The 22,707-nt window shown below is 33.9% G+C and overlaps 1 protein-coding gene across 3 annotated transcripts in view; it reads right to left on the bottom strand.

The window, feature by feature from the left end:
• Positions 1–22,707, bottom strand: part of LOC126856275 (heterogeneous nuclear ribonucleoprotein L) — a 145,214-nt gene that overhangs the window by 55,219 nt on the left and 67,288 nt on the right. The window lies entirely within an intron of this gene.

A 22,707-nucleotide genomic window follows, 5' to 3' on the forward strand; every position in this document is an offset into this window, starting at 1 on the left:
GCCTCAAATATCTTTGACACTTGCGCGAACTTATTTTCGTAATTTAATATTTACTAGAACGCAAATCTTTGTCAATTTTTTTAAATTGCCTACCTGTCCCGAGTAAAGTGCACTTGCAATTAAATAAAAAAAAAATGTAGTTCTGCCTTTTATTACACTTGAAACTAAATTTGTAAAATTATTCATTTTTTATTGCTTTTGAATGATCGATATATTTCTGTGGAGAAACAAGTAATTTCGTATTAATAAAAAATAAATTCGTTATCTGCGTATGTCATTAAGATTGATTAGCTTATTAACGTCCGTTTTTTAATTCAATAATATTAAAATGTATTATAAAAGAGTATTCACTTTATTTGATAAAAACAAAAATAAATTTTCATAATTTTAAAACACGTTTCCTTTTTCCTTTATCAATTCACGGAGATCACGTTGTCAGTCCTGTCGAATTTGTCACGTCCTCAGCCAACTCTCGTATCGGCCAGCGCTCGCGATGCGCTTTTGAGCGTCGCCCAGTGACTCACGTCAAACGTGATTCAACGCCACGCGTATATCCGCGAAAATTAAGTTTGCCCACGTGGAAACGCGTGCAACTCTCCGGAATCTGTCGAAATCGCGGCCAGATTTATTTCAACGCGTCCCTTGTCGCCGTCAATCGTCATATCGTCGTCATCGCGATATGAATCAATGAACGAGAAGCCGGCTGTTATATATAACAGCGCATGAACGAAGGTAATATCGCTTATTCACGGTATGCGTAAAATAATTTTTTTTTCTTAATAATTATTTATTAATAAAACGATCCAAATAACTTCGAATGTGAAGATTCAAGTCAGTAGAGAAAAATGTTTGCGCAAGGCGTGCCAAGTTTTCGCTGATGATTCAAGACCGTACCTTTGAGATTCATTCGAAAATTACATTATATGGATTGTTTATTTGCCAAATGATGTAAGAGGCTTTGCTGTACATTTTATCAATCTATCAATGTGCGTGCTCTCGAATGCAAAAAAAAAAAAAAAAAATTACAGCGTGCGAGAGGTCGCGTTTATTTCGAGAAAGAAAGGGAGATATGTAAAGTAGGATAAAATAATACAATTTGGATGCAGAGATGCAACTTCAATCAAATAAACATAATTCGCGATATTTTACTTCAATATCGATACCTGCTAAAAATTGGTACTCACACATTTGGTGAATAGATAGAAAAAAAATATAAGATATTTAAAGACCACTGCATGCATACATGTTCAAAACTGTAAAAAGTTTGACATCCGCGGCAATTCTAAAAAATTCTAAGATGTTTATATATTTAGGCTCATTCGCTGGCATCAATATTAAAATAGTACATTATCGTACAAAGAAATATTAATTGCTCGTATTAATTTCGTGTCTCGCATTGATGTCTGAAATTGCTTGCAGCAAAACTTGCGGAATGCGATTTATTGCTGGAAGCAGTATCACCATAAACGGTACGTGGGCTGCGTTATTTCGGTTAACAGCTTACGAATTAGCGGCCTCCCTATTAATTACTACAATTTCTCGTCGTTCCCTGCGGCGATATTGCTATGTAATACGTTACACCAATATTGCGTGTGCTATTCCTCGCTCATCATAATGAACCGACGAGACGATGTACGATCTCTGATCCATATAACTAATAAACTCACAAAATTTGCATCGCAAGATGACAATTTTGAGATGAGATATGCACTCTTAATCGTGATATGTTTCGAGGATATCTAAGTGCATTGTAAAATGAATATTCTAATTAACGACTACAATTTTACATCATATAACAATAGCTAAACTTTATTCTATTTTATATCTTATATTTCAATTAATTTTTATATATAAATATTTTTCTCTTAAAAATAAATGATCATTATACTGCGTTGTCGTAATAAAATGATTGAAAATAAAAAAGTAAAAACAATTCTTTAAAACAATTTTCAAAATTGTTGAAGTAAAATTGATGCTTAAATAATAAAAAAATTAGAATTCTCTAATATAAGAGTAGAAAGAACAAATTCCTGCATTGCTTTTATTAAATCCATGCTGGTTGTGCGTGGGTTTATTTTGCGCACAGTTTCTTTCGCCTGCATATTTTAAATTTAATCTAATCATATCGTATAGATACATGTGCACTCTTGCGAGACTATTGCATCATGTATGTATATACGGCATATCCGTATATAAATATTCATATATATTTATTTACAAGAACGTAGGATGCAGATAATGCAATGTGTATGTAAATGCTGAAGCATTTAGCATAGATACGTAAAGCGAAGGCTTTGTCTTGTATACTGTCTCCATTTATGCGGCACAAAACTTCGTAATGTCTGCCAAATTTGGCAATGATGACTCATGACGATCGTTTAAACTTCATCAAAAAAAATTGAAATTTGCCCACGCTCTCTCTCTCTTTCTCTCTTCCTTTATGTAACTCAACAAATGTAATCCAAAAATTCCCGACACAATACAAAATTCCGGTAATTCAAGATTGAACAATTTCAGGCGAATTAAAAAGATACTTTAATCATAGCATGGGATTGTTTATTATTAAAAATTTATAAAATTGGACAAAGATATCACGAAATTATAATATAAACATTTTAAATAATTGAAACATCAATGTGTCAAAGTACAATTAATCTATAATATTTATGCATAATATCATTTTGTGAATATATTTTTATTACATGGTTAATATCGATCTTTAATTGTAAAATTGGACTTAATTTTTTCATTCTCGTTTTAATTCTCGTCTTTCCGGATGTTGGCAAATTGCCGCCGGAAATTTAAATATCCCGCTACTCCATTTAATCGGATTATAAAGTTAAAAATAACGATCGCTGCTACTGTATCGCGAATAAAAAATTTCAACAATCTGGCTTGTTGAAACTAGCTAGCTTCTAAATAAACCATCCCTCTATCTGGCTATCTAATTACAAATGTTAACTCGCGAAAACGTCAATGTACCGCGTCGTTGCATCTCTCGTGCATATACAACGACATTCCAAAGCTCTGATTTGTGGCGAACTGTCGGATGATAGCTACGGCCGCACTGCATTAATCACGATGTTGAGATGATGCCAAAGTCACAGGGAAACAAGCAGAAGGCTCCGTAAACAAGGGTTTTTAGAGAATAAATATAAACTACTAAAGAGCCATCCCGTCAATTGGCTTTATTATTGCGTATCGCTTTTACTACAAAATGCGAAATTAAGTGCAATCGCTGTGTTAAATATAATTAAAAAATTAAAATTATACGAAAGTTGAAATATATATTGCAATATATGATGTGCAATATTTTTTTGCAATTTAATTAAGTTCTTGTATCATATCCTGAAATTTACGCATCGTCAAAATAGAGGTAGGTGCAATAGATGCGCAGCCCGTGTATTTTATATATTTTATGTTACAACACATCGGTAGAGCAGTTTTAAAACTATCGCCAATATTCATTAGCATCGTTATAATGCGAATTTACGATCATACTAACTAAACTAACTAAACTATCTCTCGCATTACCATCATCAGAATTTAGGCTACGTAACATTTCAGCGACATTTATGAGATATAAATGAATTTGCGCTTGTATCGGCATCATATCTCGCGATAATTTATATTAGCTAGAGGTTGAAAGACCTGTATCTCTTCGAAATAATCGAGAAAGAGTACATTGCCCACTTGTATCTCTCTTATAATATAAGCATTCTTTTCCTTCTGGCTATCTTCCAGATTATGTCAAGTCATACCGAATCATGCTCTCTATCGGGAAAAAAGTTTTTCGTTTTATTACATGGTAAAGAAATATATTGTGTATAATAATTTAATACTGATATAACTTTTTAATTTGAATTTTAATGAACTCATACATATGCAAGATATTTTCACACTCCATCGACACATTTCCATCTATACTTTAATTTTGTGTCAAGTTTTTCATCTAATAAAAATTTTATAAGACCCATCTTCACGGTTTCTTACTTTTTCGATTTTTTAAAACTTATTAACTTTACTCGAGATCCTAATGACTTCACTAACGACAGAGGACGAGAGAGAGAGAGAGAGAGACGCTACTTCACAGACAGGAACACACGCGGCCGAAGCAAACTCTTTGGAGGTGAAGAGAAGAATATGCTAACGAAGCACGTCGGGCTTCGAACAACGTCTATTTCTGAAACAAGCGCGGAACATGATACGAGAGCGAAGGAACCACCGATGTTTGCTCGCGAAAGCTTCATCGGCGCGCATTTACCGAGCACTTTTAGGTCGCGCAACTTGCGACTATCCCGGACGCTTCCTCCATGTCCCGCCTGCAAATAAAATCATCCCTCTTTCCGTCTTCCTTGCCCCTGGCCCCCTTCCTCACCTCTTTCCTCCGACGGACCAATAGCACCAGAAGCACCAATTACGGAGACCGTAACTCGTGTTGATTCGCGCGTACGTAATTGCTATAAAAACTCGCCTCGTCAAAACGTTTCGTTGTCACGAATGCTGCAATCTTGCGGTTGAAATCTCCCGTTGTAACCATTGCGATCAAAGTACGTCGATAACTTACTCCCCATGCTTCGCCCCTTCACTATTGTTCAATAAAGATTCAATTAACCGATTTTGCTATCCAGGAAATATTTCTCGTGACGTTGACTGCCTCGAGTAAACAGGCATGATTATGCGAGTTTAACGCGCAACAAATTGATTTGGCAGCACGAAACTCGTATCAAGTAGTAATCGGAGGGAGTTTTTATGACTGTACGTCATTGATAATCCTATTAACCGTAATCAGATTTCAAAGTATACTAGTTGATTTAAATTATAAATTACGAAATTCGAACGAATATCACCTGTTCAGATTCATTAGAATTATATGTTTCTTCTTGCCCTTCCGACAAAAACATAAAGCTACCGCTGCTTTCGTATAAACATAAGTGGACGAAACGGTTCAGAGAAAGATATAGACAGAGCAAGAAAGATCAGACAAGAGTTATGGGTCGTTAACGAATTTTAGTGACCTAGCGAACATTTTCGGCCACGTCTAGCACGCATGTATACGCACTATGACTAAGTATCTGGTGATACAACGGCAATTCTACTCCACTTTGTGTATCGTCAAATAAATTTCCTCAAAATTTCAAAATTCATAATGACAGATAATGACAATTTCAAATTTAAAAAAGCGTCGCGAGAGAAACATCATATTTACAGCAGTTTAGATAAAAGTTACATACAATAATATTTAATTAGTTTTATGATTATAAATGAAATTCTTATCATCGTAATAAAAATGTTTACAAGTGATATTTTATTATTCTATTTTTTCTTTTTCAAATTCTTATTTTATTATTTATCATAATAAAAATTTTTACAGGTTATATTTTATTATTCCATATATATATATTTTACAATATTTTTATTTTGTATTAAATTTTTTTTTTTTTTAGAAACAAAGTATTAGTGAGAGAAATATAAAAGCTATTTTAGATGTAAATTGTATTTTATCTACTGAATATAATACTTTAGAAAAATTATTTTGAAAAGTTTAGCATCTCTGTATCTTTCTATCTTTTGTGTCCCAAAATACAAGTTAAAATTATTTACTTAAAAAATATATATATCTAAATAAATTAAATATAAAAGCGGTTTTGATTGTATTAGAAAAAATATACGCTAAGGCTGAAATGTCTCAGCGTAATATACATTAGCAACGTTCTATTAACATTAATGATAACATTATTCCGCATCACGTAAACTACAGCATTCCACACTTACATAATGTAGCACAATTTGTGCATTTTACCCCAGAAATCGTAATAACATATTCTCCACGAAATGACGAGGTGAGTTGAAGCGACAAACCTTTTTACGTGAGGAAATGGTAGTTCCCGTCGCGAACAGTTTCTTGCCCTTTTAAACCTGAACGGAATATTTCAAAGGTGTATCTCGGTACGACAATTGTGCGTTAAAGCACGTACCAGCCGGTCATGAACGACGGCACATCTTGCGAGGTGATGAAATTTACTTCGTCGATCTTTCCGAAACGCACCATTTTCTGATACACGTGATGCGTAGAAATCAAGAGTTGCGACACGAATTATAAAAATGTGCGATATAAGAAATTCATTGATCATGAGAAAGCCATACAAGAGAAGAAATAAATAAATTTTTTAATTAATCGCAAATTTATCGAACGTTTCGCAACAGGGTTACATTGCAAGGGACCGGAAATTAGCGTGACGCGGAAAATTAATAATTTCGCGTCTATTATTATCCAAAATATATCATTTCGTGACGCTCGCTTCGCGCACCCATGTGTATCGCGATTTAACAGGAGATATTAATTGCCACGGAATCAAACGGAAATTGAAACGCGGCGTGTTTCAGCGACGCGATGGGAATCATTTATAATTGTACTACAGCGTGCTTATTTATAGGTCATGTTTCGCGACAAAGGTAGTTTGGGCTTTTTTATGCGTCCCGCGATGCCTCTTGAAATGGAAAATTGACAAAGTCGATATTTATTAATGCAAAGTTACACTGATGTGATGTAGCTCATTTTTATGTGTAACCTTGAAACAATTACGCATTTCTCATCCTTTATATCGATATTGTAATATTATGCGGAATAAGATGACATAAAGATGACATTCTTTTTCTGTCAATTATAAAAAAATGCATTCTAAATATGAAAAAAGTACAATTATTCCTTGAGGCATTAAAAATTAAATGCTTTTGACGCATTCAATTTTTGACATTAAAGATGAAATTTCATAACTCGATTAATTTCGATTTGCATAGAAATTCGAAACTATTCTTTTGGTCAGTCAATAATCTCGAGCTGAGAGATTGTTCGGCAACACTTTGACGGCGCAGCAGTCGCTTAGAAAAAAAAATCATCCAGCGGATCGCAGTAGCTGAGGAAATTAATTACCGACATCACCGATAGAAATCGACAACCAAATTCTTCGTTAGCGTCATTGTAAATGCAATGTAGGTTAATCACTTTGCGAAACTTGCCGCGAGACGTTGCTTCCCGACCGTCGCCTCTATGGCTGATGGCGAATTTCGGGCCACTAGTTGCTGGCGAAATCCAATTGCGCGTCCGTCTGTCACACCGGCTCTCGTCACGATCTTTTTTTTTTTCTTTCCTTCATTCTGGCGTGGTGCCGCTCGCCTTGACAAATTTCACGCGCTTGGTCGGCCCCATTCGATCTCGGACTTTTCAGCCCTCCTGAACTTTCTGCGAGATCGCAAAACGGGCGAATGAAATCGCTTTGAACCCTCAACGGGACTAGCCGGCCGACCCCGATTCGTTCCGCCGCGCCTCGATCCGGTTCTGTCAAATTGACTCTGCGAATAGTCTCCGAGCGTATCTACTTTGAATTGTCCGACGAGTCCCATCTGGAAAATGAACGTTCCACCTGCCTACGCGCCACACCGACCTCGATAATTGCGTTTCTCGTTTGTCCGAGGCAATAAAAATTGTTCGACATCGTCTAACGAAATGTGCGCCAACGCGACGACGAATATTGCCCGTTGATTAACTAGATTGCCACTACAACCGCTGTATTGTTATTTTTCAAAATGTATTTTTTATCTCAATGAATCGATAATTGAATGAAGCATTTTGTAAATCAATAAAATAATATAAATAGAATTTATACGAAATTATACGTGCTATCGAAAATTTTCCAGATTTATTCTATAAAAAAATGTTAAGCTTACCTTATTTACAATTTGCCTCTGTTTCTTTTCAAGTAGCCTCCTTGTGACTTTATACAGCGACCTCAGCATTCCTGCCATGCTTCAAATTTTCCCTGGAGATCTTTTTGCTGTAACGTATAAAAGCACCTTCTGCGATTCAATCTCGATTTCTTGTACCGTTCCGAAATGTGCCTTGAGCTTCAGTTTCATTTTTGGGAACAAAAAGAAGTCATAAGAAACTAAATCTAGCGATAAATAATATTTGTAACATTTTCGGAGGTTGCATTGATCCTGTGCTTGTCATCTTCGATCAATGTTCAGCTCTTTTTGAAACGTACGTGCCACTCAAAACTCTGTGTACGGCCTAAACTTAAAGCATCGTCACGAAAAAAGCCTGACGAATTTTTTCGAGAGCCTCGGTGGGGCGGTTTTCTCGAGTTTCATACAAAATTTTGGTCGAAGACGACAAGCATATAAGATGCGCACCAGCACAATCCCCGAAAATATTTCAAAAATTGCAAAAATCGCTCGTGAGAACCGTCGTCAAATTTAGCTCCTTGTGACTTCTTTTTTTCCCAAAAATAAGACTGAAGCTCAAGGGACGACGTTTCGAGATGGTACAAGAGATCGAGACCGAATCGCAGAGAGAGTACTTCACATGCTACAGCGAAAAGAGATTTCCAGGAAAAATTTGAAGCATGACAGAAGCGCTGGAGAAGTCGCTGTATAAAGTTACAAAAAGACTATTTCGAAATAAAATAAATCTAACGTTTTTTATAGAATAAGTGCGGAAAATTTTCGATAACACTTTGTATATATATAAAACAATATATTTTAGTATAATATTACAACAATGTGAGGGTGAAAATTATAATCATATTTATTTTATTTGATATTTATTTATATTTGAGAGATAGATAAATTTCTTTCTATATATATTTTATCGATTCTTACGATTATAATAAATTATAATTTCTTTAATATCTTTCCTATAAAAGCATAATACACATACAAATTTTAATTACTTTTAAACTACACCTGGAAGTAACAAGTATTAAAGTTGTTTGAATGAAATTTCTTACTCGTCGGACAAAGATGGAGATGATAAGTAGTTAGGTGCTACGTAACGGAATAAATAAGACAGGCTATAATAACCTCGCGAGTTAAACGAATGCGCATAATGGAGAGAGCTCGGGCTAAGGAGAGAAACCCTGGGAGGGATCAGACGCGAAAGTTTGCTTGCCTTTCGCGATCGCCCACGGAAATCTTTAGGATCGTGGGAGCGGGCTATTTCCCTTCTTCCTTTCTCTCCTTATCGTATGCTCGCCGAGAGATTCGTTATCGTGCGGCTCAACTTCGATCAAGGGCGTGTGTCTAATGCCACTGTGCATCGATTCGAGCGGGATTATTTTCTGCCGATTCTTACATAATGCGGCTCCACTCTCTCGACAAGCATTACGACAGATTTGCATGCTTACATAATGCGTGCGAATGATTACCGATCGCCGCGAAAACGCACAAATTTGAGAGATTTGATGTGTCAACAAAAATTTAATATTAATTAACAGATAACGAAAAATATTTCTATTTTTTTCGAATAAAATATGAATATTTCGTAAACATTTTATGTTAAAGCACACAAACAAAGTTTGCGAAAAACATTTTATGTTCTTGCATAAACAAACCTCGCCAAATGTTAACTTCAAAGAGCTACCATAATTCCAATATTAATGTCTTTGACTAGATCAGAGACTTAAACGTTTGACGAACAGTTTACTGAAAGATTCAGAAAAATTTCTTAATTTCTTATAATTTCTTTTTATACGCAAATATTTAAAAATGCAAACTCCTCGATGCTTTTAAAATTTGTTATCTCATATTATCTCCTTAATCATAAACAATCGTAAAATAGCATTATTTTCTATTCCTGTATTAATTTTATCATTATGTCAAAACTTTAATTTTAAAATTATCAATGACAACTTTGATTAATAATATCAGAAAAATATTATAAAAAGAAAGGAAAAAAATATTTTGTACAGAAATTTTTGATATTAGTTTTTAAAGTGCAAGATTATATCGATGAATGATTTCGAGTCATTACTGAAATAACGCGTATAGAATATAAATATCCCTTCCGGTCGGATTAAATCAAGGATTAAGTCTTTGCCCGATTCGGAAAACACGTGAGTGAACTTTGCACCGAATCTATGGCAAAGTCGGAGGACCAATCAACAGCGCGATAGTGCGAAAATCGTTCGACAGATGTAGGTCAATCTGGAAATAGCGAAATCTCCGTCGATGAGATCCATTGTCGTGTCGATTAACACGCCAACGGCCATCCCGTGTTCGGTGATCTCGAACCACTTTGTTCGCAACGCGTCGTAAACTTTCGTTACTCCTCGGATGTAATAGCGCGCTCCGAGCTAAGAACAGTAAAATTATAGCGTTGTCTGTCGGAAAAGCTGTCAATCACCTAATCCCGCAAAATGCGAAAGGAGAAAAGATTCTTCGTTATAGACGAGAATAACAAAACTTTAATCCTTTTATATCCTTTCATTTCAAAGAAATGTATAAAATTAAATAGAAATTTATTAATCTTTCGAAATATCAAAAATTTCCTCATTTCACAAACATTAAATAACTGCACTTGATAACAAAAAAATATATCGGATGACATTTTCTTTTCAGATTGTTTCGTTTATATTTCTCTTGTATTTCGTTGCGTAAATGTCTAATTGCACATAGAGGTGTAACTTTGTACATAATACAATTTATTTATACAATATGACGAGAGATTATATTTTGGTAGCTTTTAAACACGACTCATCTATGTATCCTATCGATATTTCGCAACGGGATTCCATCAGCCGTTAAAGAAAGAAGAGATAGGGATAGAGAGAGCGCATCTGAAAATATTTTAACACGGCGGCTGATTCGCATCAAGAGTAAACAGTGTGTACCCGTCATAAGTATCACGAATTAATCGGTGGCAAATGAAGTGTATAAGACTGGCTATGCGTCGGCCCGGCTTCGTCTCTGTCATATCAACGTCACGTGTCTGAAATACTCCGTCTATATCCGTCACTGGCCGACACCAAGCGTCTGAAGCGGCTCGCATCAAGTATAACAGCATTCGCGCTCACGTACATCTGTACATGTGTATTACCAGGGCTGTCTCAATTTCTGGAATACTCAGGATTCGTTTTCAGTTAGCCAATGCTAACTAAAGCTTCAGATTCACGGTTCTCTATTTTTTTTCCCTAGGAAAACTTAAATCTTAGACAATTTTAAATAATATTTATGAGAGCATTTAATGGAAATTTTGCCTGAACAAATGTTTGCTTGCAAGCTTCTTAGCACGCGATTCGATCCTCGCCTGTCTCTTTTCATCTTCTTCTTTTGTACGTAGTTACAAAATTTATACACACTCGCGTGGATATTATTAATCTGCGGAAATCTGAGTGCCTTAAAGACGGCCCTGTCAGCACGGCCGACTTCTGTGTGAGATCATGTGGGTGGATGGATGAACGGTGCAACACGCATAGAGAAGGCAGTCCTGCTATCCGTCCGAGATGCACCAGAATTTCCGTTATTAATTCTGCACCGGGGAATCTCCCGTTGCTATAAATAACGAATTCTTCAAACCTCTGGTGGCACAAACTGGCGAGCTCGATAGATAGATACGCTGCTTCACGCACGATAGCCAATAATCGACGAATGAAGAAATGTGAGTAGATAAATATAAGTACGGGAGAAACTTTCGTCATCGTCGTTCTTTTAAACTGACGCGGTTCTAAATGCGCGATGTTTCTCGAAAAGAAAAAGATCTATTCGGAAGAGCTTGTTAGTATAGTGACTAAACCGGAAGTTATTTCTGTTAACTTCCTACAGAAATAAGATAATTACGTAGCTAAAAGCCGTTATGTAATAAAAAAAAATAATGAATTAATTATAAATGCAGTAGAAATAAATTTAAATCTACTAAATCTCTCTCTTTTCGCGCAACGAGATAAAGCAACGATCGTGCACAGGTTATCACACAGGTAAGGATCAACCGACAAAATTCCCATAAACACAGGATCCGTTTTATTCCAGTCACACAGTACGCCTGATTCTGATATGTGACTACGTAAAGCGCTGAAAAGAATGTCACGAAGTTTCATCGCAATGATGGCACGGCTTCTAAGATCGATGCAATCTTCTTTGCGGATTTCTTATGTAACGGGATATCGCTTGTACAAAGAGCCGAATGAAGGGGAGTTCTCAAGATTTAATGGGATGTTTCAAGTGAATGGAGATTAAAGATGCTGGACCGATACGGCGCGTGATTTTTCCCCACGTAATTTTTTAGAAAGAGAAAGAGAGTAGCGAAAGCGATTCGTCGATGACATGAGATCCTGAACTTTTTCCAATATACCTTTATCATTCATTTCATTCTTTATCATTCATTCGGAACGGCAATGATTATCTATATCTGTAAGATTAACAATCGAATCGACAAACTTCGGAATTAAACAGAAAAGTCATTAAATCGAAATTGCAATGTATGCGTGTATTGCACAAATCGACAAAGCTATCGGAAATTTATAGAAATATTAAATTTTGATTGGAAAATATTGACAGTGTTCTATTTCGAAGAGAAAAGATACACGCAAGCATCGAATATATATTTTATTCTCTATCCTTTTCAAAAATTTCGATATGTGTATATATATTATTGCAGAGAATATTTCAAAACATAGAAAGTATATATATATTAAAAAAACTTGTATATTTAATATAAATAATTGATAAGCGAAAATGGTTAGAAATTCGGAAATCTTATATATTATAAAGAATGATATCGATGCACGAAGGAATAGAAAAAGATATAAATTGACACGATGGAATAACAATGTTTGAAACTCGAAGCATACGATGCGATCGTAAAATCTGTCAGTGTAATATTGTAACATTGCGAAAACCAGTTCAGAGTTCAGAAACTTTTATACCCACTCTCGTCAAATTTGAAGAAACTCGATATCGCCCAGCAGGATCACTCGACTTGTATCGAAAGGCCTTTCGCGGAAGAGAAAATTAAATTTCCCGTATATTGAGGGCAAATGTTGAAGCAATTTAATTCGTGAAGAGAAAACTGTGAATGCAGTCTATACATTCAATCACTAAAAGAATTGAAATGCATTCGATGATGATTCCAGTGTGAAATATTTTCATCGCGATTTTAGTTAAAAGCAAAGCGCACGACTTCGCGACAATGTCGACATTCGTGAAAAATAAAATAGTAGAAATGAAATATCCTCATATCAATGCGAAGACACTCTCCACGATTTTCACAGATCTTATCTTCGAATTCTCAATTCTAGTCTCAATCCGGACAATTCTCCACCTTAAATCCTCAATCTTCAACTCTGAATTCGAAACTCTTAACTTACAAACTAAACTTGTAAGCGTGAATTCTCTTTACGAATTCCTAATCGCGTTATGGTGATAAGTTTTAATTACATCACACTTTTTTATTACAAATTTGCAATTTCTCTTATTAAATCGCAAACAAATATTGCAAATAATAATAAATGCAGAAGTACATAATATATGAATAAATAGAATAATAAATGCAGAAATATAAAATATATGAAGAAATGGTAATGTCACGGTGAGGGGCAACTGTAACTGACGACTAAACAGAGATGTAAAATGGAAGGAGTTACATGACCCGAGCCGGTTGTTGCATAATGCCGACGGAACAAGCGGCGCAGGTCCATTCGTTATTTCAATTGCTTGACGTCAATCCTGTCAGGAGCACGTGCAGCTTCCGCAAACGGCGGATATACGGCGGTTTTCGGCCGTTCTGTGTTTGCGTGTTTCTGCCGGATTGGCCCGCAAAATCGTTGCAAAATTCCGGAAACATGCACGAGTGTCGATCGTCGGATAATCTCGAGCCTCGGCTTCCGTTAAGCTCATTATCTCAGATACCTCCGTTCCCTCTCTATGTCGAACATTAATGAAGTTGCCGACACGCGAGAAAGCAAAACGGGGAATTGGCACCGCCAAAGTCACACGGATGGAACATGTTCCATTTTGCGGTGATATACTGGATTATCTCCTTGCCAAATTACAGTGGCAAAATTATCGCGCATTTATTACGAATTATTAGGCTTAATAAATCTTATCAATATCGCTGACCATAAAAGTATTTTATGAGCGTACATATGTTTATTTATTAAATTAAATTTTTCGTGTCAAAATGATATTCTAGGTGTGTGTGTGTGTGTGTGTGTGTATGCATAGATTAAATAACTGTACTATACAAAAAGAGAGATTAATAACTTTCCCTCTCCCTCCTCTCTATACACGCGCGCAAATATTATTATTTGCTACTGCTACTAAAACTATCATATTAATTACTATGTAACTTTATATTAATTAGAACAATAAAATTATAATTGATTTTTTATGTTTACGAGGTAAATAACTTATAATCAATAATTTTATTTTTAATTATTATGTATATTGCGATTATTTGGATTTAATATATAAGATAAAAGAAAAATTCTTATTTTGTTACCGCAAAATTAAAATTAATTACTTCGTAATAAAAATTATAAAATTCACATAAAAGTTAGAATATATGCACAGAATATATAGTTTTCTTAAATATATGTGATAAATGTATGTACGTAATTTAAACTGATATATGCGTCAAGTATTATATGAATCTCTCTTCTCTTATTGATATGAAAATATTTCTTTTGTAAAATGCACACTTGAGATTAATCATTCTACTCATCGCTTAATTCATTATGGAGATTATTAGGAACTCGTACTTCTTCGAGCGTGTCATTTACTAATGGAATCGTAATTAACCACATCAGGATGTCATAGAGGTTGGCCGTAATCCTTGGAGAATATTCTAGATGAACGACGTTACGTTAAATACGTCTCTCGGCGCTATCATCGACCGATATTTCTCAATGTGAGGCGGCGATTATTTTCGGCCGCATGAGAGAAAAGGCTTAGCCATTCCGTTAATGGATCACGTGTATCCGTACAAGAATAAACAAGTAAAAAACGCCACGTGCAGAGCAATTAGGTCAAACAATTTCGCATTGTTATTGTAGTTTCGTATGCGTTTGGTGGCCTTTAGAAAATGCTGGAAAATTGTGTGCCACCGTAAAAAAAAAAAAAAATTATTTAAGAATTGAATATTTAATATTTGAATTTATCGAGAATACTGAACAAATACATCGCTAAAAGCTTTGATATTGAATTCGCTGCGCGAACAAGTCAGTCGACACGAGTGCACAATCGTGTCGCTCAATTTGTCCTCGGTGCATCCGCCGTCGCAAAATGACGTATCACAAACGCGCTGTCAACGTACAATAGTTCTTTCCAAATCAATTCACGCGATGCATCTCGCGACGATATATCCACGAGAGGCAAGTAGAACTTTGTCAATAAAATGTAAATTTCCCTAAAGTTTCGGCGCAATAAAGTCACCTAGAAAATAAATTATTATGCTATAGCTTTAGATAAGTATAGTCGTTTATTTTAGATAGCTTCTGCTAGCATAGTCGTTTACGGATAATGGATTGACCCACGCCCCGTTTTAATCCATGATGAAGTTGCTCCGTGATCGATCAATTACCTTGAAGCCGAGAAGGTTTGACTATCGAGCGATAAAGACCGCATCTACTTCACGTCTCGTGGTACAGTGATGCACCGTTCGTCATCTTGACAATTTTCCCGAAAGGTGCCGAGGAACTTCAACAGATTTTTCATTCTTTTGAATAAAAAAAAATAATATCAAACAATTATGTTCGAAATAATATACGTTTATTTTATACGTGGTTCAAGAAATGAATAGCATAGTAAAAACTTCGTCGTGCCTCTGAAAGATTATTCGCATAACAAGAGAACGACAAATCTTTCAAATTTAATCTTCAACGAATTGCTTTTCTCTGACATTATCATTATATCATAATGCAATCTCTTCTTTAATATTATAAAAATAGATTTAATAGAGAGAAGCGAAATACGTCCGCGATTTCTTTCTGTTCGGCTTTTCTACGCTAACGAGACTGCACGATTTTTTCTCGACGAAATTCACGGACAGAGATATGTCTCTATTCCGAGCACGCCAATTTCTAGGATACGTTTCCAAAAGACGGTAACCGTCATCTTTCAGTCTCGACACACGCGAGGAGGTCCCTTCCACTGTCTGAGCACGCACGCGACGTATAATCGGGACATGCTTTCTACGTGCACTGTCGACGAAGGACTTGCGCAGCTAGCGAGCTGCAGTGATTCCGGACGGAAGAACTCGCGGCGCTTTGGAGAAGAACAAAAGCACAAAGCCACGTGTCGGGAATGAGAGAAGCGGAAGCGCGCTCCTTCCACTTGGAAAGTCCAGAAAGCAGCTCCGTCCGATTCCATGTCCGCGCAAGGACTCTTTAATTCCGCGACGACCTTTAACCGGTATTGTACTCGCGCATTGTATCAGAGACAGTCGTTGCACAGAATCATTGCATCGCGATGCACAATTTAATGAGGTGTCTCGTGTTACCTTTGTTTCCAATCAAACAATCGTAATCGACAGTTCGCTGAAGGCAATCGATAGCGTTTAATATTTTATATGAGTAGTTTCTATGAGTATTAATTAGAGCTCCTCCTTTCGCCGCTATTAATATGAAAATATATATTTGCAATTTGATTAAAATTCTATTGCTATAATAATATGTATTGTTGTATAAACAATTATAATAATTGAATTATAATCATTATTTGTATAAAGAGCAAACTACAAATATATATGCAATTTATATTAGCCGCAATAATATAAAATACATGTGATATGTGAAAATAATTTATTTATATAATTTAATTTTAGATATTTTTGCAAAAAAAAAAAGAAAAAAAAATTATCTCTGTGCCAATCAAAGATTTCTCGCTCATAAAAAGTGGCAAAACTTTGAAATGATTGCACAGAAGGTTTTTCCAATCCTGGTAATCTATTTTGAATTTAAAAAACACAAGAGAAACATTAAATTTCAATTATTGTGATTTCTTCGGATATTTTTCTGGAGTCGTGACGTTCAAGGCAACAGGTATTTAAATTAACCTACTGCCTCTCGACAACGATGAACGACGACGTCGCTTGCAGGAGTAAGAAGAAAGGTAATGTGAAGAACGACTTGGGATGAAACGGCGGACGCGCCTCTTTCGATTGGCAATCGATATGTACGTGACCGGCTTCCAAAGAAGGACACGAAACAACGTTCTCTGTGCTCATGGCTACCATATTGTATTCTAGACGAATCGCGTTAATCCGGTTAAAACGCGGCGACGTGCTACGAACTAAACTCACGAAATTCGTCCATTCTTCGTAATTATATTTGCAGCTCTAATAATTAAACTACATAAGTTCTTGTGTTTGAGTGAACAAAGATAGTTTACCGAGAGAGAGAAGCATGCGGTTGATTTTCTTTGAACATAAATTTTATATAACAATACACAACTTTAATCGCAACTATATAGAGACTCTTTGATAGATTATAAACTAAGGAGCTACAGTATTTTTAAGGCGTACTCAATTTCTTAAATATTTTTTCAATGCAATTCCATACTTATAATAGTTTGTTATGAAACTTTATAAATTATATCTTTTGTGAACACTGCTTAATACAAATTAATATCCTTTCAGTGCTTCTCTAATCCGTTTTATTATATAATAATTTGCGTAGCAAATTTATTGTTTTCTTCTTAAGACAGAAAATATTTTGTAAAGCATCTCATATCATTAAAAGTAAATCCTGAATTTAATAAGAGCGCGCTGGCTGAGAACTTCAAAATTTTTCAACAAACAACATCTTGGAAAGATAAATTTTAATTACTATAGGCTATTAGTTTTCTGCATCTGTAGATATATCCGCAATATCGAGATGCAAAAGAGTTCCAAGTACGGTGATTCATAGGCAAGCTCCCAAAAAGACCTGGCAATCGAAAAACTGGAGCGACACACCGCAAATATATTGCCCAAAAACGTTGTTTTTCCGAAATATTACACCGAAAAAATGCAAAGTTATGTAAAATTACGAAAGTCAAAATCGGAAAAATATGACGCTATGATAAAAATACATTTTATTCGTAAATTCAAATTCCTTATCTTTCCTGTATTTATTTATACATATATATTTACCAAAAATTATATTCTATTTTTCTTACTTTGTAATTGTGATTTTTTTTACACTTGCAATATCATCAAATATTTCGGAAAAAGAAAAAAATATTATTGATAATGACAGTTTAAGATAATAAATCTTCATTATGCGAACAAAATAATTTTGAAAAATTTACACAAAATAAAACATATGTGTATGTGTGTGTTCTATAATTTTATTAAAATATTTAAATTATATCTAAAAATATATTAAATGTTTACAACGGACTTTTGCCGTGTAGTAATACAAAACAATATATTTAATTGAAGTAACTACTCTGAGTAATTATTTGAGTAATCATTTAATATTCCCATGATAGCTTTCTCTCAAGTATTTTCTCGATGAAAACTCCTCTATCCGTCGATCCAATTACGATCCAAAATTACACGCGGTTGACCTACGTCACGATTGATGGTGGACTAATTTCTCATGCAAAATATGTTATTTGCACGAAATATCTCATCTCATCTCTTTGTTCGTAAACAGTTCGTTTTTTCGATAGCAAGCATCATAAATGAAAATTGATATTCGCGAAGTGTAGAAAATTAAACCACTCCATGACTCACAATGTACTCCAAAAAAGTCGATACTGCGATCGACAAGGGAAATATTGAAAGGAATAACAAAACATTCTTTACCTTCCTCTCCGCGCTCGTAAAATAAAATTATTTTTCTACGTATGTTACCACGGGGAATAAAATAAGTTTCTACTATATATAAGCTCTTTATATTAATATGTATTCTGGTAATATTTATCGAATTATATAAAATATTAAATTATATATATATATATATTTCAAATTGAACACCTAAGAAATTAAAAATGTTACGTAACTTTTCCCTTTAATTACTACACACCCACACACACCACAATTAACGACTATCAGTCGCAATTAATTAATTTATACGATAAACGACATATGCAATTATCGCGAAAACAGATATTTCACGCGAAATATGTTTGAAGCAGGAGTCACAAAACGAGAGAAGAAATGAAAACTATAAATTACAATTTCATTGCAATATTCGCGAGTGCTAAGTATTTCTTTAATATAAAACCTAAATATATCTTGCTTTTTGCACTTTGAATGTTTCATTAATTTGCTTTCTCAGATGGAGAGCGTAATAATACACAAATTGCAAAATCGAATGATTTATACAATAACAAACCATGTGACACAGTAATTATACTTAAGTTTATACAAGTAACAGAATATTTCGTACATATTGTAAAGCGTAAAATACTTCATGATAGTAAATAAAACATATCCTGTAAAGTGGTCGCGCGCACCGTTTGTTTATAACGTGTCTGTTTACTATTTGCCATGACCTTATCATTCGCACAACGAGACTCTCGAGCGAGACAGCCAACTGTTCTGTCGTATTATTTTTTGAAATACAATCGTAAAAGTAGTAAAGAATCTAAAGAACTCTAAACGCGTAATTATTTCTCAGGATTATTACAATTAATATCGATTAGTTATAATCTGCGCAATTAATTAATTCCCACCGTGTGTTATCGAAACATGACATTGATATTCAATATATCGCGCGATAATATGACAAAATTGTTTATAATATTTTATTAATCATAAAATTAATAATAAAATAAAAACAGATCAATTTTGAATCAAATGATTACGACACCTTTAATTAATTAATATAGTTTTTAATACATTTGTACATATTTAATACTACGTTTTGATACTTTTAAAAAAATGTTTTAATACTTATTAACCATATAAATAGTCGGCATTTCAACATCAATAATTCATTAAAACGCAACGAAGCGACAATTAAGTATTTTCAGATATGGATATTCTTGCTCGATGCTCGTTTTTCTGGAGAATATTTATATTCCATTCTTTTTCATCGTTAAAACCCTCCCAGTGGGTACACCTTGACGTTGGTGGGAGGGCTTAGTACCTGGAAGGTTTATCCTGAAGGAGAAGCTAAGTACCCAAACGGTTTTTAACATTTCCGATCACTTTTCGAGTCTTAATTAATTCGGGAATGCAAAGTTTCGCGCGTCCAAATTCGCAAGTGTTATCCAAAATGTCACGCGTTCAAGTGCGGAAACATCGTTAAAAGTATCACGTGTGTAAGTCAATAGACCTTGACGACCCTGAGAGAAGAAACGAAGATCTAAGAGAAACATCGGGCATCAGCGGAGTAATTCTGAGGTATTTATTATTTATATATTAGTTATGCATTAATTATGTTCGCATTAATTGAGTTCGTTTATTTGAATAATTTAAACAAAAGACATTAAAAAGGAAGAATGTGTTACATATAAATCCTATAAAAGTTTCTATTTTAAAAAGAACTATTTTTAGAAATTATAAAATTATTCCATATTTATATATCTGCTTATTATTATACGTATCGAATATAAAATTTCACGCGTACAAGAATAATTTTTTGAAATAATAATTTCTTTTGACGATATTATATAATTTGGATTTTATATTTATAGATCAACGTATAAGTGACAACCTTTAATTTTATTTTAAGATAATGGATTTATAGAGATCCTAAATGCAGATAGATCCGTTGCCTTAAAATGGATGAGCTCTAGCTCTAGAATAGAAATTAGATCGATTAATTTAATAAATTTTTTCAAAATTTATATATTGCAAAAATAAATTAAAATATAAATTAAAGAAGAAATAGTACAGAAAGCATTTTTTTTTAATTAATAAATTTTATCTAATTTATTTAATAATAAACGCGCTAATAGTTTTATTAATTGTACGTAGTGATAAGTTATTCTTATAACGCGATTTTATCCTATTTTTTATAGCCCATCTATCTATATCTTCTAAAATTTATTTAGTAAAAACTATTTTTAAAATTTACTGATATAAAATCAAAGTATCAGTTAAATTATATATGTAACATAATGATAAATAACAAATGTTTAATTTTATTTTATTATAAATAACATGAAAATTTTATGAAAATTTAAATCAATCAATTTTAATTAATAATATATATTTATATTAAACATCAAAGCAAAGTTATATTAAAACGACATTTAACCAACTATCGTAATCAAGCTTAAAAAATTTACGCTAATTTGCCGGCAACAATAATTAAAGGAAAAAAATAAAATAAAAAGAATATTTCTCTATCTTCGATTTTTAATAGATATCAAAGTGTAATAATAATAATAATAATAATAATAATAAATAATATCTAATAAATGTAACTAGAATAAATGTGGCTAGAAGAGACGAATGGTTCTATTATTCTATAGATCTATTATTGGCTGGAAGAATGATAAAATGATGTAAAGCAAATGATCAATATTGGCCAGAATGCGTAGCGAAATGTACATAAAATATCTTTAAGAGCACATATATTAAGACTTAACAAATTAAATTCTTAATCCTACGGCTATTAGAATTTTTTTTATGTTGTTTCGATAAAAACGAAATTTTCTACAATAAATTTAAATTCATACTCGTAGGATTATAGTGGCTTCATTGACCACGTGTAAAATTTGTTCGGAGGCTGGATAAAAGCTTAACGCTTAACATACTGGTTCGCGTTAGTACCTTTAAATTAGTTATCCCAATCGCGCGAAAGCCAATAGACTATATGTGGGACGACCATGAAAGGAAACTCGCGGGAAAACGAGCTCGTAAAATGTTGCGTGGCAGCTTTGAAGCGTGCACTCCTATAAATTATATGGCGTTGAGGACGAGAGTCGGTTCGAGAGAAACTCGCGGCCGTTACAACGAAAGGCGCTTGCACGTCCGTGATTAAAAAAAGGCGAAACGATCGGATAAAATATTTGCAGAACTGAAGCGGCCTCGAATTTCGCGTGCATAACATCGGATAGATATCGGTCGGCATGTATGAAAATATACGAAACGCGACACGAACTATCTATCTTTCTCCGTAGATATTACCGAGCTGTCTATCCGCACAACGGAGATGCATTTTTCCACGGCTTTGTGAACGTTTTACAATGCACCATGGCAAAGTAAAACGCTGCAATAATTCTCCGTCCAACTGCGCTCGGTATGCCTTCTTATCTGCTTTGTAAGATAAATGTATCGGATTTGTCGTAGTATTATCTATATGTGGACTATCGCAAGAATTATGACAGATAATAACGGAATATGGCATGAATTCTCGATTAAAATAAACCGACAAATATCATTTCTTTTATTCACTCGATTTTCGGAAGTATAGAATGTACGTGATATAAAATTCTTAATTCTTATTTGCACGTTATTGGAAAATGGAAGATATATATATATATATGTCTTCACATTTGGCAAAAAATGAAAAAAATTTCAAAAGTTCATTAATTATGATCATTCATTAATATTTGAAGAATATTTGAAGAATCGATACTTGAAATCCCGAAATATTAATATAATATAGATTTTTTATTATATTTTTCTCGAGTACTTCTAAAAGAGAGTGTCGTATATTGTTGAAAAGCTATGACTTATCATTTTAGGTAAAAAAAAAAAAAAATATTAGTTGACATTTCCAAGAAAAGAAAATTGCTCTTCACAAAGTGGAAGCAGAAATTGCATAAATTAAAATAACAAGCATTTACTTAAAGAGTTCGAACTTGCCACAATATTTTCCTCGTACTTTAATTTTTTTAAAGCTGTTTGCTTTTTCAGATATTATTTTCATTATATATTGATATCTCGTTATACACGCGAATCAAATTAGTATTCATGTAAAATGCATTTCCGTTTTGATTCCACTTCTATCATTTTTAACCGCGATAAATAGATTAGAGAAATATAGG

Source organism: Cataglyphis hispanica, chromosome 18, assembly GCF_021464435.1.
Source record: "Cataglyphis hispanica isolate Lineage 1 chromosome 18, ULB_Chis1_1.0, whole genome shotgun sequence".
Taxonomy (NCBI): Eukaryota; Metazoa; Arthropoda; class Insecta; order Hymenoptera; family Formicidae; genus Cataglyphis; species Cataglyphis hispanica.